This window comes from Tachypleus tridentatus, chromosome 2, assembly GCF_004210375.1.
Source record: "Tachypleus tridentatus isolate NWPU-2018 chromosome 2, ASM421037v1, whole genome shotgun sequence".
Classification (NCBI taxonomy): Eukaryota; Metazoa; Arthropoda; class Merostomata; order Xiphosura; family Limulidae; genus Tachypleus; species Tachypleus tridentatus.
The window spans coordinates 102,148,554-102,165,454 of record NC_134826.1 but is presented as its reverse complement, the minus strand read 5'-3'; the positions used below and the strand labels follow the sequence as shown (position 1 = coordinate 102,165,454).

The 16,901-nt window shown below is 34.2% G+C and overlaps 1 protein-coding gene across 14 annotated transcripts in view; it reads right to left on the bottom strand.

The window, feature by feature from the left end:
• LOC143244712 (nucleolysin TIAR-like) overlaps positions 1 to 16,901 on the bottom strand; it is a 204,816-nt gene that overhangs the window by 98,408 nt on the left and 89,507 nt on the right. Inside the window, exon 1 of one of the 14 annotated variants that reach the window (XM_076489853.1) lies at positions 15,907 to 15,927. The exons of the other annotated variants lie outside the window; for them this stretch is intronic. The gene's annotated coding sequence lies outside the window, so the exon portion shown is untranslated. Of the gene's footprint in view, positions 1 to 15,906; positions 15,928 to 16,901 lie in introns of those variants that run through there. 14 annotated transcript variants of the gene reach the window in all.

The following is a 16,901-nucleotide window of genomic DNA, read 5'->3' as shown; positions in this document are numbered from 1 at the left end:
AGTTTTCTGGAGTAATACAAAATAATTTTAATTGTAGAAAAGTCCAACTGTCTTAGGCCTAATATTAGGTAAGCCTTTATTAACTGTAGCCTATATTCGAAAAAACACACACAAAGAAACAACAAAAAACAAGAGATAAATTAACACCTTAACTTATGTAACTTTTTACTATAATTTAGTCAGGGCTAAAATGTTGTTCTACGGTCTAGTGTTAGACATTTTAAAAAGCCTTGAAAAGCTTTCAGTATGTTTTACAAAATGTCTACTAGAGTATATTTACATCCACCTTTTCTTTACATCAGCTAAAATGTAAGGCAGATTTTTTAAAGATATTAATTAGGCCACGAAGCTTATAAAACTGAACTAATAATCATATTATATGTTAAGTTAATGTTTATAATTCTGGACACTTTTTGAAAGTGACAGAACTAAAAAATACCCTATTAATTGAGGTTTTGATTATAAAGAAACTCGCATAATATTAAACGGAATCGTAACATATTTGAGATTGTACTTACTAGATGGCAGCATATAACTAGGTGATCAACATATTTCTGCTTGAAATGTCAACTTGCACAGTAACGTAAGCAGTGTGTGTGGAGGGAATATTTACACTCTTTCAAAACGCTGAGTTCTTTTAGTAAACTTCACCACGTACGCTAAAAGTTGTTATACTGGTGTTGAATTTTTAATTTTTTTTCAAATGTTCTTAATAAATTTTAACTATATATACTGTAAGCTTCTCTATGGTGATTGACAAGCGTTGCCAATAACGATGCAAAACGTTCTTTAGTTTACAGGAGAGAAGGAAAGCAGAGAGAGCAGTTTAACTACGTAGTGACCGTGGGGCTTGATTCTCAAACTTTACTCTTATTAAATCAAGTCAGCAATGCGTTAAAAATCCTCATAATGTGGCGATACAGAAAACAATGGTTTAAACAAATACCATTATGCTATATTATCGTATACAATTCACACTAAGTATGATGAACGAGCAGCTTATTTTATGTTACCCTTTGAAATGGCTCCAACAGTGACAATGTAAAACAATATGTAGAGTTGCGTCATTACTGGTACTGTATTATAAGACAGCAGAGAGGATGCAGCGCCTACAGAAAAATGAAGTCGACGGTACCTTCTTCAACAAGGTATATGAAGATACAAACAAGCAAGAAATAAACAATAACATAAAACAAAAACTACAGAAATTTATTTACTGTTTTATGGTACAATCCTATATACCCAGTTCAAATCGGAACTTCACACACACAAAAGAAGACATCATCATAACTGTATCTAACCAACTAGTGAAATGTACCATACACCCCTTCTCACTTGCGCAACAATAATAAAAAGAAACAAAACCCAATATCATAATCCTTTCTTCCTTCGATATGGGAAAATTCGCCTTCCCACGAACACTAATAAAGATAACAGAACTGTGGTAAAGCTTTTTATTCACATTACAGTTTGATGATGTGTGAAACAGGAAAGGTGGCCTCTATTTAACTTCATTGATCCTGCCTGTTAGAATTACAATTAGTCATAATTTAAATGGTATATTGGCTGCCGTTATAATTTCGTCTTCAACTCTGCCATGGAGAAAAACAAAATGTAGATAGTTTAAGAACAACTGATGCCAAAACGGGTTGGCTATCTTTTGTAGAAGAAATAAAGTCAGCTGTCCAAACCGTGTTCATAAACCACATATCATACTGTGACCAACATGTGGACGAATGTTCAGCGCAGCTGACAGCACACACTACATCAAATTCCGCCTTAAGTGGCTGTTTCAGCAAAGCCAGATATCAAACGAACTAGACAAGGGCTAACAGTTTATCTCGAGCACACAGTACAATTGGTCTCCTTTTCGCTAGTGAATTACCTGCCCTCCTACCCCCCATCACGATGTATTAAATGAACTCCAAAAGACTTCCATTTTAGTTTATTTACTATACGCATACCTTATGAGAAAGACTGGTAAGCAAAACAAATTGTCCTTCCACCACATGTGGATCCCACCAAGTATGCAAGTCGCAAGTCAGAGGAAGCGTCACCGACATTTTTCAACTTTAGTATAAATACATGAACATCTTGATTCATATGTTGTTTTATTCAGACTTTATGTAAATGAAAATGTGCAAATCTGCCCATTTTTACATAGAAGATAGGTTAGTTTCTAAATTTCATTATCGAGGTCAGAAAAGCAAAGTTTGAAGAGAATAATGGCCATTTTCTGTACTTTTACAACATAAGCAATTAAGAACTAAAACATATTATCCAGGAACAAAATTTGTGTCACATAGTGTAATTTAGACGTGATACACTTAGCGGGAAGGTAGCTAGCGAACACCACCCACTGCCTATTTTTGGAATGTTTTTTTTAACCAAAGAATTGTAGAATTAACCGACACATTATCAAAAATTAAATTATGTAAATATCGTTTCATGGTCGTCTTTGACAAAACCTTTAGGTTTGATTTACCAACATCACACAAGAATGCTAGATTTGCTCTTATTTGTTCGATGTTTTCTTCTAGTTTGATTTTATAACGTTCTGCCAGGTTTTTATTTAAGAAAACAACTGTTACTATTGAATGTCACTACTATTTACCATTTAAACGCGAAGCATTAGAAACCAATAGGCCAAAGATTTGTAATAACAATCATGTAAACTAAAGATGTTTTTTTTTTTTTCCAAATTCCTTTTAATTTGTACATTTTAGATTCAAATTCAGAATATTTGTTATCTATATTTAATTTCCTAAAGGTCCAGGAGGTCATTTGTACAATACCAGAACAACTTATGACGACGAAAGACATGTTTGTTTTTCTAAAATACTGTTGATATCTGAAATATATCACTTTGAAATTTATGGTTTTAAAAACAGCAAACTGAAGAAGTGTTAGAAGTCACTTGTCACATAAATTGTAATTAAAAACCCGTAAATTGCAAATTTATTTTCATATTCCTCTTAATTTGCCCATTTAGGATTCGAAATCAGAGAAGTGTGAATTTTAGATGTATAAATTAAAAGAAATGTGTGTTTGTGTATGGGTTGTGTGGGAGTCTAAAATTTATGTGATTTTTTTCACATATTCAGAACTATTGATTTATAATGTTTCGGCCATATTTCGGTGTTCAAACTGTAACTTTGGGGCTAATTTTAGATTCACAAATTTCCCCAAGACAAAATGAGTAGGATATACAAGAGTTCAAGATCTGCATGATGGATTAATGGTCTGACTTAAAGAGTGTTTAGTGCGCTGTGAAGAACTAAAGAAAGACAGAGAAAGACACGTTTAACGTATTTCTTAACAATTCAGGTTCGCAGCATACCTTTGTGAAAAATAACAAAAGGCTAAACAGAACTTTATATTTTAAAATTGTTCACTAAATACTAAAAGTCCAATCTTTAAGCAGAAATAAAAATCAATTTACCGAAAGCTAACTAAACTTCAACTGAAAATACATCTATATCTCAGCAAATGTCAAGCTCAAACAAAAGCACTATAAATTTGAAAAACACAAGCAAAACATAGTAATATATACAACATACTCTCACCGAGCCTTTCGTTCACCATGTGCTTAAGGCCCACCCACTCTTACGTTATCAAGGGGTTTCGAGTTCTTATAATATCACATTATTTACCAGAAGCAATCACTATTGGTATTTATAATATTTCTCGTGTTATATTAATCTTTTCTAATGGAGAATACGAGTGACGTATTCGATTACTCACCCAGTCCTACAAAACGAAAGCCAGAAAACTTTAGTAGTTTTTATGATCGATACTCTGACGTAAAACTAACTAAACTTAATGAAAGTTTGAATTATATCCCAGTAACTGTGGAGACAGAAAACATACAGCAGCTTCGCGTACTAAAATGCTTAAAAATATATTACACATGTAAATACTGTTTCAGATTAACCTTTGTATTTCCTCGTCAAATCCATTTAGATTACCTTTTGGGCAGTGATAACAGGAGACAAAAGGCAGATCTCAAACGCATTTAATTTGAAATACGGAACTGGGAAACTAAATGTACTGTAAAAAAATATGTGGTTACGTAATATTTAGTACATAGTTCTAGACCTGTATACATATTTTATTACTAGGTTTGTTCTGTTACATTTTTTGCCGCTTATCTAATGGAGTTTACGCATCAGTGTGCAAACACTTTGAACCTTTTCATAATTCAAGGTTACTTCCCGATTGGGGTCCAAAGGTCTGAACAGATCACCTGTTTTAATCACTCGCATCACTATACAGTAATATGTTATCTATAAGTCAGTAAGTAGACACTAAAACGAAGCCGCATAAGGGACACTTAATGTTACAATTTGTACTATCTCGACATCAGTAAAAATTGTGCATGTGAATCACTATAAGAATTATGCACTTTGTAGACAACAACACAGTACGACATATTAACTTCAAATGCAAGAAATGAAAATATTTGTTACTATTAATTTTGGTTTTATTTATTATTGAAACAGAATGCTTTCAGGGACTCTGTGGAAGTACATCTAGTATTAACTGTTCCAGTTTCAAATATAAAAGCATGCTATTACGTTATTCTGTACTAAAACACCTTCAATGTAATGAAAATACCAAGTTTTAATGGTGATGCTTATATGATATCTATCAGGCTCTGAGAGCCTGATATACTCCTCCATAATATCATTCACATACCTACGTTAATTCAGGTTACTATATGGTGAAGTAAAACGAACTCCAAATCCCTTAGATAAGGCATTTTGCACTTTGTTCACTAATAATAAAAACAGGTTACTGGTACGTTTTTCTACGAGTCATACGTTTTGTTTTGACAAAAAAATGAGATTCTTTTTTGTTTGAATACAAAGCAACGCAACTGGCTATCTGAATTTGTGTCCTCCAAAGAGATCGCATCCAGCTTTCTAGCGTTGTAACAAACGACGTACTACAGTCCCAAACTACCTATTAATATTGAAAAAAAATCTTGAACCCCTTATGTACTGAAACTTATTAAAATATATTAAGGAGACCTGCTAGTTGACCTTTATTACACAGGGAACGAATCATGGCTGAAAATAAAAAGTTGGTGTTAAGTTCAAATGCAGTTTTTAATTTCATATGAACAAGTTCTAGGATATTAAAATATATCACCTGCTTTCAAAGTGCTCTGTTGGCTTGGCATGGCCAAGCGCGTAAGGCGTGCGACTCGTAATTCGCGGGTTCGCGCCCGCGTCGCGCTAAACATGCTCGCCCTCCCAGCCGTGGGGGTGCATAATGTTATGGTCAATCCCACTATTCGTTGGTAAAAGAGTAGCCCAAGAGTTGGCGGTGGGTGGTGATGACTAGCTGCCTTCCCTCTAGTCTAACACTGCTAAATTAGGGACGGCTAGCACAGATAGCCCTCGAGTAACTTTGTGCGAAATTCCAAAACAAACAAACAAAGTGCTCTTTTGGCAACAGTCAGAAGCGCCTTACAAAGTTCCACAGCTGTTTATACCACGCGTTAATGCGATTAGTATGACCACTAATTACTAAAACAGAATTTATAAAAATGTAACTCAATCACAAATGTTTACAAGTTTAACTCGAACAACAATTATAATTACGATTCATATTTCTAACAACCTCAGTAAACAAAGTAACAAAACAAAAGACGGAAGGGACACGGCATAATTGAAATTTCTCTTACAACACCTCTGTTGTACGAAGAAATTCATCCCTAGTTTTTGTTATTTGTCTGAATACAACAATAAATACATGTTATATCGTGCGTAACTATGCTGCTTAATCAATCACGCGTGCACACACACTGTCGCCATTAAAATCAAATCTTATCTTCGAAGTTCGGATAGCTTTAAGAAATATACATAGCGGTCAGTAATAAGTTCTTATTTTATGCCAAAGGTCTCTGAAATATTTTAGAAGAGTACTGATGTTAGAAATGATGACCAAAGAAAGCACCACCAAACAGCGACACTCTTTGCCCAGATGGCAACTGTTATACGAATAACAGGAAAGGAATTGAGTTTTATAACACATATATAGCTAAAAGTGAGGTAAATATACAGCGACATCGAAGCTCAAATCTCAGATCTTTCGATCCGTTTTAAGACTGTTAACTATTTAATCGGCTTGTAAATAGCAGGATTGGTGACTGCCGATTTGTTTTTGGTTTTTAAATCCTAAACTTAGCTATTAGACCTGTTTTAACATTACGCTATTGAATCCAGTCTTCACTTTGTCAAAACGAAATACTCCAGTCTGCAAGATAACATTAACCACAGAATTACCGACAGAGTTCATCGGCTTTTCAAATACTTTTTCTAAACCATTTATACACTAAATTGTTTATGAGTCCAATAGTTTTTGCTGACAAAGCCACATAACACAGGAGTCACTTACAAAAAAGAAAATCGAAATCACAAATATTACCATTAACTCTACTAACTTTTGCTGCTGTGATTTATGTATATCAGTCATGCCATCAAATTTATTTGGCCAGTTTTCTACACTTAGGGTTGTAGAAGACGAAATTACCCAATATGATACAACATATGGACCCCATTAGTAATGAACGGTATAAAAACAAGTCAGTCATTTGTGTGTGAAATATTGGCCACATATGCTAAATTATGTAACTTACATCACACTCATTGATCTTTAACAAAGAACAACAATAAATTATTTAATCACTGCTGAAATAGAGGTGGCGACATTGGTCAACGATCCTTCTTTATAAACACTTATAACCTAAAATTACATAAAATACAAAACTGCAGCGTATCCTTCTAATTAATGTTCGCAATTTAATTGAAATTAATCTAGTCAATTTATAAAAAAGCAGTTGCCTTACAGACGATGGTGGGATCAAGTTCTGCAAGAGCAGTGAAAGAGGGCCAGTTGGTTTGATCCAGTTTCCACTGAGGCACTCGAGTCGGGTGACCTCAATCACTACAAGTCTCTCGTAATGATAGAAAAATGATCACTGCCTTGTGGATTATTGTCAATCCTCCATAAAAAGTGAGAGAAGAGTAAAGGAGAGCAAACTGAGACATCAATAGCAGTAAAGGACAGACTAGGGGCATGAATATAACAACCACTATTGAAAAGAGGAAGGTTGTGATCTGAGAGCATACACTATACAGAGTGACCATTTCATCAATATCAGCACCTCCCCAGAGGAGATTATGTCCATTAAAGTCCCCAGGATTAAAAAGTGAGACAGCACTAAAGTCTGGTTGATCATAGGTCTCCAGGCGACAGGTAGAGAGAATAAACAGTGATGGTACAACCCAAGGAAACACGGATGGCAACGGCCTCCAAGGGTGTGCCCAGTGGCAAAGACAGGGTGGGCACATATTGATCAACCAACAGTACCACCCTTCCATGCACTTGTCCATCACACAACCTGTAATTTCTGTACAAAGAAAACTGCCGAAAGGTGACTGTATCGGCAGGTTTCAAAAATGTTTCCTGTAAGAAAGGACATACAGGATGGTAGGAAGTAATCAGTGCTTTGATGTCATTCACATTAGAATATAAACCTCTACAGTCCCATTGTATCAAGGTGACCATTTTTATTTATGCGCAGGCGAATTAGGTGGAGAGCCCTTCTGTTTACGACCACGTCTTTTTTTCTTTATTGTCTTTATTCGAGGAAGATCTATTGACCTCCATAAATCTTGCTCTGGGTCGATTGGGCAGGTTTTCAGCGACTTAGAACGTAAACGAATGACCGTTTTGAATCTTGGGGTGGGAGAATAAGATGTACCTGAGGAAGTACCCGTTATCGGAACCAAATGAAGTAGATCTGGAGGTTTGCTGGAATGTACGGGGACAGAGATGGGTGTTAAAGTTGATTCATCAACTTTTTAACCATGGAGGTCAAAAGACTTTCCATTTGTTTTGAGAATTATTTTTTTTGAGGCTCGGAGACATCCGTCTGCACTCCTACTGTAGTAGTAGAATGAAGTGCAGCAGCATAGTCCGAGATTAAGTGGTGGACAGCAACTTTCAATTATCAGAATAAGTAATGCTATGAATCGTTTTCAAACGCTGCACCTCTTTTTCTTCCTATCATTTAGGGCAAGAACGAAAGTAGGACAGGTGAGTGCCATTTAAATTGACGTAATGAGGGTCAATTTTACATTCATAGGCATCGCGGTCCTTGCCACTGCAATGAGCACACGTCAAGGAACCATGACATGACGTCTTTGAATGACCGAATCGCTGACACTGGAAACATCAGAGAGGGTTTGGAATGTATGGCCATAGCCTGTAATTAAGATAACCTGCCTTGATGGTGGAAGGTGGACACGGTGATGTAAATGTCAGAAGGAGGATATTGGTTGGCATCGTAATTCCATCTTTGCGAGTGGAGATACACTTTACTGAAGAAACCCCTTGGGTGGAGAAACCAGCAAAAAGCTTGGACTCAGGGATGTTCTTCAAATCCATCTCAACAATAACTCCTCGTGGTTATTTCAAAGTAGCACGAGGTGTAACCTCAATAGGTATATCCCCAATTGTCTTTGAATGCAAGAGGAATTCACTGTGTTGAGATGTGAATGTTTCCACCAATATGTCACCAGATCGAAGCTTCTTTACTGACTATGGAGAGCCAGCAATGCCTTCCTCTTTCATTCAGAAGGGATCTGCCCAAAAGGTTTATCTGAAAGAAAATGTAGTATAAGAAAATGAGGTATGAGAGGCGTTACAGATGTTGAAGATTGCTGCTCAGAATCTTCAATCCTTGGTCGTTTACCTTTGGGCTGATTTTTCACTATTTTATTTAGTTTTTTATTTGGAGGATCCATAATAAAAAAGAAATATTTCAGTGCCCACCGACCCCCACCAACCATGAAGCCCCACGAGGGGATGCACTACAATGCCAAACAAGAACATTGAAGCAACGCCAGGTTTTCTTGAGCACTATATTCAAACACCAGCATCAGATACAATGTCCACAATAGTTGTTGAGAACATCTAACAATAGTACTTGGTTGACCCTATCCCAAGTGGACCAGTCGAATGACTAAAGGGGGCCACCCCAAAGCCGCCCGTCAACAGGAATTCAGGGCCAAAGTGTTGTGTTAGAGTTGGACCCCTCACCCACCAGGATCCTCTCCTCCTCTTCACGAGTCACCACGCACTGCAAACACGTGGGCGGATGTTTAGGTCCCAGATGAGGTAAACTGAGAAAACAAAACCTTTCTTGGGAGGTCCCCTCACAATGTACAAGAATCCACACGGAGGGGTTTAGATTTAACGGTTATTATGTTTGTTTATGACTTTATGCTGACTTCGTGATAAAAGTTTGCGAAGAGGCATATTATGTTTGTCATATATAATATTTGAGCATTTGTCTGTGTATGGATGAATATTTGTGATGATGTGTTAGAGAATAAAATATCAGAAATCACAGCTCTGAAACTAAGGACATTTATCTGAAGTCTCTGTGCCAGGCCAGTGATTTTATACATGAACAGTACAATAGTACTGTCATTTTTCAACATAAAAAACTTATTTTTTTTCCATATGACAGTTTTAATCAACAACCATTAATACACATATACGTACACATATATGTGTGCTATGAATATTTCAAATAAATTGGCAAAAGAAAATTACACAAAGCAATAACAGAAGACAAATGGTAGATTTTTCGGAGAAAGATGGTGTGAAATGGTATCCGTCTTTGTCACTGACGTTGCGCTATTTGCGTATGTCCTGTTTTTCTTCAAATTTCAAGAACATTATGGGCACCCCTAGACTTGCATTTTGCCATTTATTATTACCTATCAGTAGTTTTACAGTTTCACTACGATAGTAAATATAGTCATCTTTAAATGATGTAAAAGGAACCTAAGAGAAACGTTCAATGTTTCGTGATCAACCAACCATAGATTAATCCTCTGCGACTTCGAGTAAAGATTTTGCTTGACACGGTAAATTATGAGCTTCACTGTTTACAACTCAAACTTATCGAGAAACTTATTGCGGAATTTTTAACCAATTTCAAAGACCGCTTATATCATCAATATCAGCTTGGTGTTAAACATATTAGAGCTTATGATAATTACCAGTATTCTGGTGAATGACGTTCATAAGTTTACATTAGAAACTTTCTATCAATAACCAAGCCGAGATGGTAAATAAGGATACAGTCAGTTTTCAACTTATGTCAATAAGACATACAAATTTAGATGTTCAGAAAGTTCTGTTATACTTGGTAATGTATATAATTGTGTTTACACTAAAACATTCCGATCACTTAACTCTAGAAAATTTAGTTACTCCACACCAGCAAAATTCGTCTTCAAACACTTCTTGTTCACAAGTTACATTTCTAGACATTTTTGGTGAATAAAACAAATCATTTCCAGATTTCTTTCTCATCATTTTGCACACAATTCATAAAATAATCAAGGACTGATTACACACTATGAACAAAGAGAACGATTGGAAGTGTCACTCAAAATCCGCCCCTCGGACCGAAGATTTGTATACCTTGTCTATAAAGATATGATTGAAACAAAAATTAGAATAGTGCGAATGTAGGAATCTTTGGATGTATGTTCTGTATCAGAACTTCATATCCCTAAATATATACTTTCAAATAAAACATGAGAATGATGTGAATGTGAGATATGTGTGTGTATAGCCTGTATCAGAACTTCATATCCCTAAATATATACTTTCAAATAAAACATGAGAATGATGTGAATGTAAGATATGTGTGTGTATAGCCTGTATCAGAACTTCATATCCCTAAATATATACTTTCAAATAAAACATGAGAATGATGTGAATGTAAGATTTGTGTGTGTATAGCCTGTATCAGAAGTTCATATTCCTAAATGTGATTTTAATAAAACATGAGAATGATGTGAATGTAAAATTTTTGTGTGTATAGCATTTATTTCAACGGAAAATTAAAATGGCAGAAATAAAAGCTTTTTAAAAAATATCTTAATCAGTACTTCACATTCTTAAAGATATTATTCTAACAAAAATTACAGCGGTATAAATGTAAGCTTTTATTACATGTATATCCTGACTTCTATAAGTGTTCAGTTACGTGACTGTTTATATATTAGTACATGATATTACCATAAAACAACTAACCAATTATAGGTTCGTAAGATTCCCATTTAATAACGGCGACTGTATAAAAAGTAACTGTTCACTTTCCAAGGAATGTCAAAAAACGTGTCAAGAAATAAAACAAATGCCCCCAATGAAGTTTTTGTTACGGTTAGAATGCCATAATAAGCCTCAATTTAGAGAGTATTCATGTAAATCTGTAATATAACATGTTTGGATCCACCATTAAAATATACAGCCAAGATATACAGGATAAAAACCGTACAACACAATGATATTTCTGAGTCTCAACTTTACTATGGTTATTCCAATCTTAGTTTAGTTGCACTTCTCTCTTTTTCTTTTCTTACAATAGCTGTTTGTGATTAACTTCGTATAAATATGTTGGAATGATGGTGTTATGATGCTATATCATGAAATAAACGGTGCACTTCTAATGTGACGTTGTGTTGTGATATCAGCTGAGCACATTGTAAAGGAGAGAGGCATCCAGAAAGTCTGGTGATATGAAACTTTTTCACCTTATAGATGCAAACGTTCTACAGAAAAATAAACCCGATTAAACAGTGTAATAAATACTTAGTAGTTTTACCATTTCATTTTGTAAGCTGTTTGGATTTTGAAGATCAATTAACATCCAAAGAGAGAGAAGTTAATATTTAATTAAAGATACTGAGAAAAAACAAATGCTATTATTGTGTGTGTGTATATATATATATATCCTCTGCATTAGCGCTACCCACATATATGGTTGGTTTACGAACGAATTTTAAAACACTAATAAAACATGATATAATTTGTGTGTTTCTACCGTGGAAACTTCGAAAGTGAAATTATCACCCAAAATCAAAACGTCGAAGCTTTAAATAATCACTGACAAGTGATTTGCCACATTAATCAATAATTAAAACTACAAAAATTTACTTTTCATTTAAAACTACCATAAAATCCATAAAAATTAACAAAAAATGATTCAAGAAAATCATAATGTTCTTTCTTCTGCTGTTACAAAACTTTTGTTGTAAGCGGAATATAAAATAAGAATGTAAATGTTGATGGTAAAGCCCCCAAAATCATTAAATTGTTTTGAGGTTTGGCAATGAAAGGCCTTAAAATATTACACATAAATACATACATTACGACAAAGAAATTTACTGACTATATGAACTACTGAAGACGTCTATACATGTGCAACATGAACAAAATACATCTTTCTTTAATACAGTCAGACAGGAACTGTAGTCTAAGTTCTATCGAAACAATGCAAGTGACTAGCCATTATAACTCACAAATGTGGCCTTGAAAAGGGCTGTTTACTTACTTAAGGGGTTACACTGGTTTTGTTTAAAAGTCGTTTTCATGTAGTCACAAATGTTGGCTCCTTCCTTCTAACTTCCATTCACACACTTGTACGCTCTCAATCTGCGAAACACCTAAGCCACTGACTATCACCTAGTTTACTGTATAGAAAAAGATGAACAGAATTTATCCAGGACAAATTGAAATACTTCTTTCCAAATTTCTTTTCTTTTCTTTATCCGAATCACAGGTTCAAACTAAGTTGAAATAACACAGCTCAAAATTAGCTCTACATGGTTCATATGTAAAACAAACTCAGATCCACATGGTTTATAAGCGAAATTGTTACAGATTCATATGGTTTATACGCGGAATCGACTCAAATCCACGTGGTTTGTACGTAAATCACTTAGTTTCACATAGCTTATACGTGGCTCAGACTCAACCACGGTTTATACTTGAATGAACTTCAGCTCCACATGGTTAGCACATGGACAAGAGTCAGTTCTACATGGTAACCAAGTTGGTTGTACAAAGGTGAAAGTCATATTTCTAGAAAAGTTGAGCATTCACCACTGAAATACGATAATCGTTATTCATATGGGTATGTCACAACAACACTATTTTATTTTGTCCACTTAAAAATGTTATTCATTTATTTATATTACTTTCCGAGAGATTAAATAAGACTGCACGCCGTATCTGCTTAATCCAGTGTTGATTTTGCCCAAATACCAAGATTTTTCAAATCGGCTTGGATATGATAAACAAAATATGGGCTTAGAGGGTATTTATTTCATCAAAAATTTTATGAACAACATCTGTAATGGTGTAAGCTAAAATAAGTTGGTGAAGTGTTCCTTTTTTTTTAATATCAATTTTACTTACAGATTAATTTCAAACAATACTAACGTCTAACCCTAATTTTAGCTTCAATTTCATTACTCTTGAGAAGTTTTAGACGTGAAGAAAAACACAGTGTGCCACCACAGTAAACCTCTGCCTCCTACCTTCAAAACTTGAAAACTCGATAGTAAAACGTATGGACGTGAATACAATAAAACGTTATTAGTAGTGGTTGTAATTTCAACATGCAAACTTAACTGTTCAATACACCAACCAACGAACATTTCAAGCAAACGTTACAGGAAACAAACCTATCTATAAAGTATAACGTTGGCAGTGTTCGGGCTGCTACGATAGAAAAATTGGTGGATTTAAATATACATAATCCACCAGCTTACGTCTCATGAGATTTATTTGAACAGAATCACTTATTCCGGGCCTGAAGAACTTGAAAGCCGACTTAATGCTATTAGTTTCAACCTGAAACAAAAGAGAATTTGATTCGGTTCGTTCTTATTTAATACCAACCGTACCTTCATAACTACGCTTAAAAGACCTAATACTGAACCTAATCAATAATTATCAAACTCAGGCCTAAAGCTTATATATATGTATATATATATATATATATAAATTTCTGAGTTACTTAAAAGCTATAATAGGAATGAGGAAAAGAAACTGTAGCATTATTGTTCTACATGGATATCGACTGAAGCTAAAAAATAACTAACTTCATTACTTTTTAGCCCCATAATAACCGAATCTAATATGTTTTGCCTAGAATCACATTTACAAACTGCGACTTATTTTACTGTGTTTGTAAAATGTGAAGTACACATACTACTACTAAAAATAATTATTTAATAAGTGTATTGTACTGGTCAATTACAAATATAAAAGTTACAAAAATAGCATGCGTTAGAATCACCAAACAGCATTGTTTTGGAGAAAATAAAAGTAATGCCATCACATGCTAAAATCAAACACTATATGAAGAAATATAGCGTAGCACTCTCGTGTGCCACAATTTCCAAATAAATGTATTATGACAACAACAAAAGCCAGTACTGTAGTTTCTTATAGAAATAGATGTATTTATGGCATCCCAAGCAGTTCAGAACAATCACGCAGATAAATGAAAGAAATCAGAAACTAAAAGATACGATATTGTGTCAATCATACATCCCATATTGGCTTTTCAAAGATCTTTGTTTTTCTTTCTAAATGCCACATTTCATTCTGAATTTCATGCAAGTTTAATAGGAAGACGTTAATGTTTTATCAGCTTCCAGAAGGGGACATAATGTTTGATTAATGCAAACCACCTGGGAAATCAGGGACGCGAGAGCATGTTGGAAAAGATGTTTGGAAAAGTTAATATACCCGACAGACTTTTAACCGTACCTAGCTGGACAGCTTTATCAACTGAAAAAAATAAGCTAAATGCAACATTAAACTTGCAAAATATGATGACGTTCTTTACTCGTACTTCGCTATGACGCTAGTCCTCATCTCTCTTTTTTGCTGTGACATTAAGAAAATACCAAATAACGCTACAGTTACAGTCTCCAAGCTTGGCATCATTGATCTTATACACAATAGTTAAAATGTTTGATATATCCTAATCCCAAATGGAACAAACGTTATAGAAGTACTTTTAGCCAAAGCATAACTAAACCTACTGTGAACATACATTAACTATTTCGTTCAGGGATGAACAGTGTAAAAATTCCAACATTGGTTTTAAATAATAAACCATTTATTGCGTTAATAACCTGGGGGATTTAAGCTCCATGATATTAAACTATAAACACTGAAAATTTAAGTTCCATGGCACTAAATTAACATCATTATACATACGAAAACTTAATGATTTATTCTCCTTCTCTCGCTGGAACGTTTTCGTTACCATAACAACCTGTTATTTTATATAAATGCACGGTGAAAACCCCATATTAGATTCAGGATTGGTCTTTCTCTTAGAAATACTGGCTGGCAGAATTTTAAACAAGCAATCCAGGTTTAAAACAGTAAAACAAGTAAAATAAATTATTCTAACTGTAATATTCTCGAAACGTTGTTTATATATATATATATATAAAATGAGTAATCAGAGTCTATTTTCAACGTTTTTTTTAACTTCATCTTTTTTACAAGTTTATCTACAGAAATCGCGTGAAGACACATACAAACATCAATACTATTCGAAATGTCCATGGCAATAAAACTATTTATAATATACCAAGTCTTATAAATAATTTATTCCTAATTGATTACTTAGTTTTAACACCATATTCCAAGCAGGGTGTAACAATATCAAACGTTAAACACACAAAAGCTGTGTACTTAAAGTTCTTTTAGGAAAATACAATGAAAAAAATCCTGCTGCTTCTACGACATAAGAGGCAATACAGCCAACAATACAAAATCTGCAAACTTGAAATTTTGTTAATATGTGAAAAATTGTAGCGAAAACGAACAACTAAAATGAAATTTAAAAATTGTTTATTTTTTTCATAAACGTTGGTGCAGTTATCCAAAAATAAAATAAAAAGGAGCCTTGTAGTTAACATATCAAATTTCAGGAAGTAGCTATTATAAGTATTACACATTTACAAATTAATATGATTCAATTTTTGTTTCAATACTTACTGTTACACTCCGGATCCTTAAATATAAAACGAAAAGCTTCACAACGGGCTATCTGTGCTGTGCACATCGCAGGAACAAAGTCTCGAATTATAGCTTTATTAAAAAAATTAAGTACAATTATGAAATAGTGTAATATCACTCACAACTTCTTATTTTAGAAACACAAAAATGTCGGAATAAAACAAAGAAAATATAGCGAAGCTTAATAAGAAATCCATGACACAAAAGTAGTAATGTCATGATAAATACACAATTCAACTGGTTCATCATTTAAGAACAATGAACATGGAAACGCTTACTTCTGTTTACATTCTTTCAAGTAACTTGTCCTGAAACCTGTGAATATTTTAAAATCAGCTCATTTTACATGTACCTTACAGATGGACGTGAACTGAGTTTACATATTTAAATATATTTTTTGATAAGCCTGCATAAACTCACCCCCCCCTGCAACAATCATTTCAATTACTGTCATCTTCAAAAATACGTAGGAAAGAAAGATAGCGAAAAGGAATAAAGTTATAACATGAGTTGGTGCCTTCCAACCGCTGACAGACAGCACACTTGATAATTTATGATGCTACTAGACATATAAAACAAGCTTTTACAATTCAACCTATAAATTCTTAAATATACATGTCAACTGACTCTAACTAATCCTATGCACGATCGATCTCGCCTGTCAAACTATGTGCTACGATAACTCTGAATATCAGATGCTATGGAAAACATTGAGTACCCTTCTCCTATACGAGAAAGTACCCCATAAACAAATTGTTGTAACTCTTTCAATTTATTTTGTGACTATACCCATGAAAGATGGGCAATTTTCTTTTACGAGAATTGAATCTCCTATTCATTGCCTTCTGTTAGGAGCTGAAATAGATTTTAAACTTAATTTGTCAGTTCAAAGCAAGATCAGTACTTATTTACGTAAATTCTGGAATGTGAAAAAAATACTTGTCTAGAAACTTCTAACGACTAGAGAACTAACA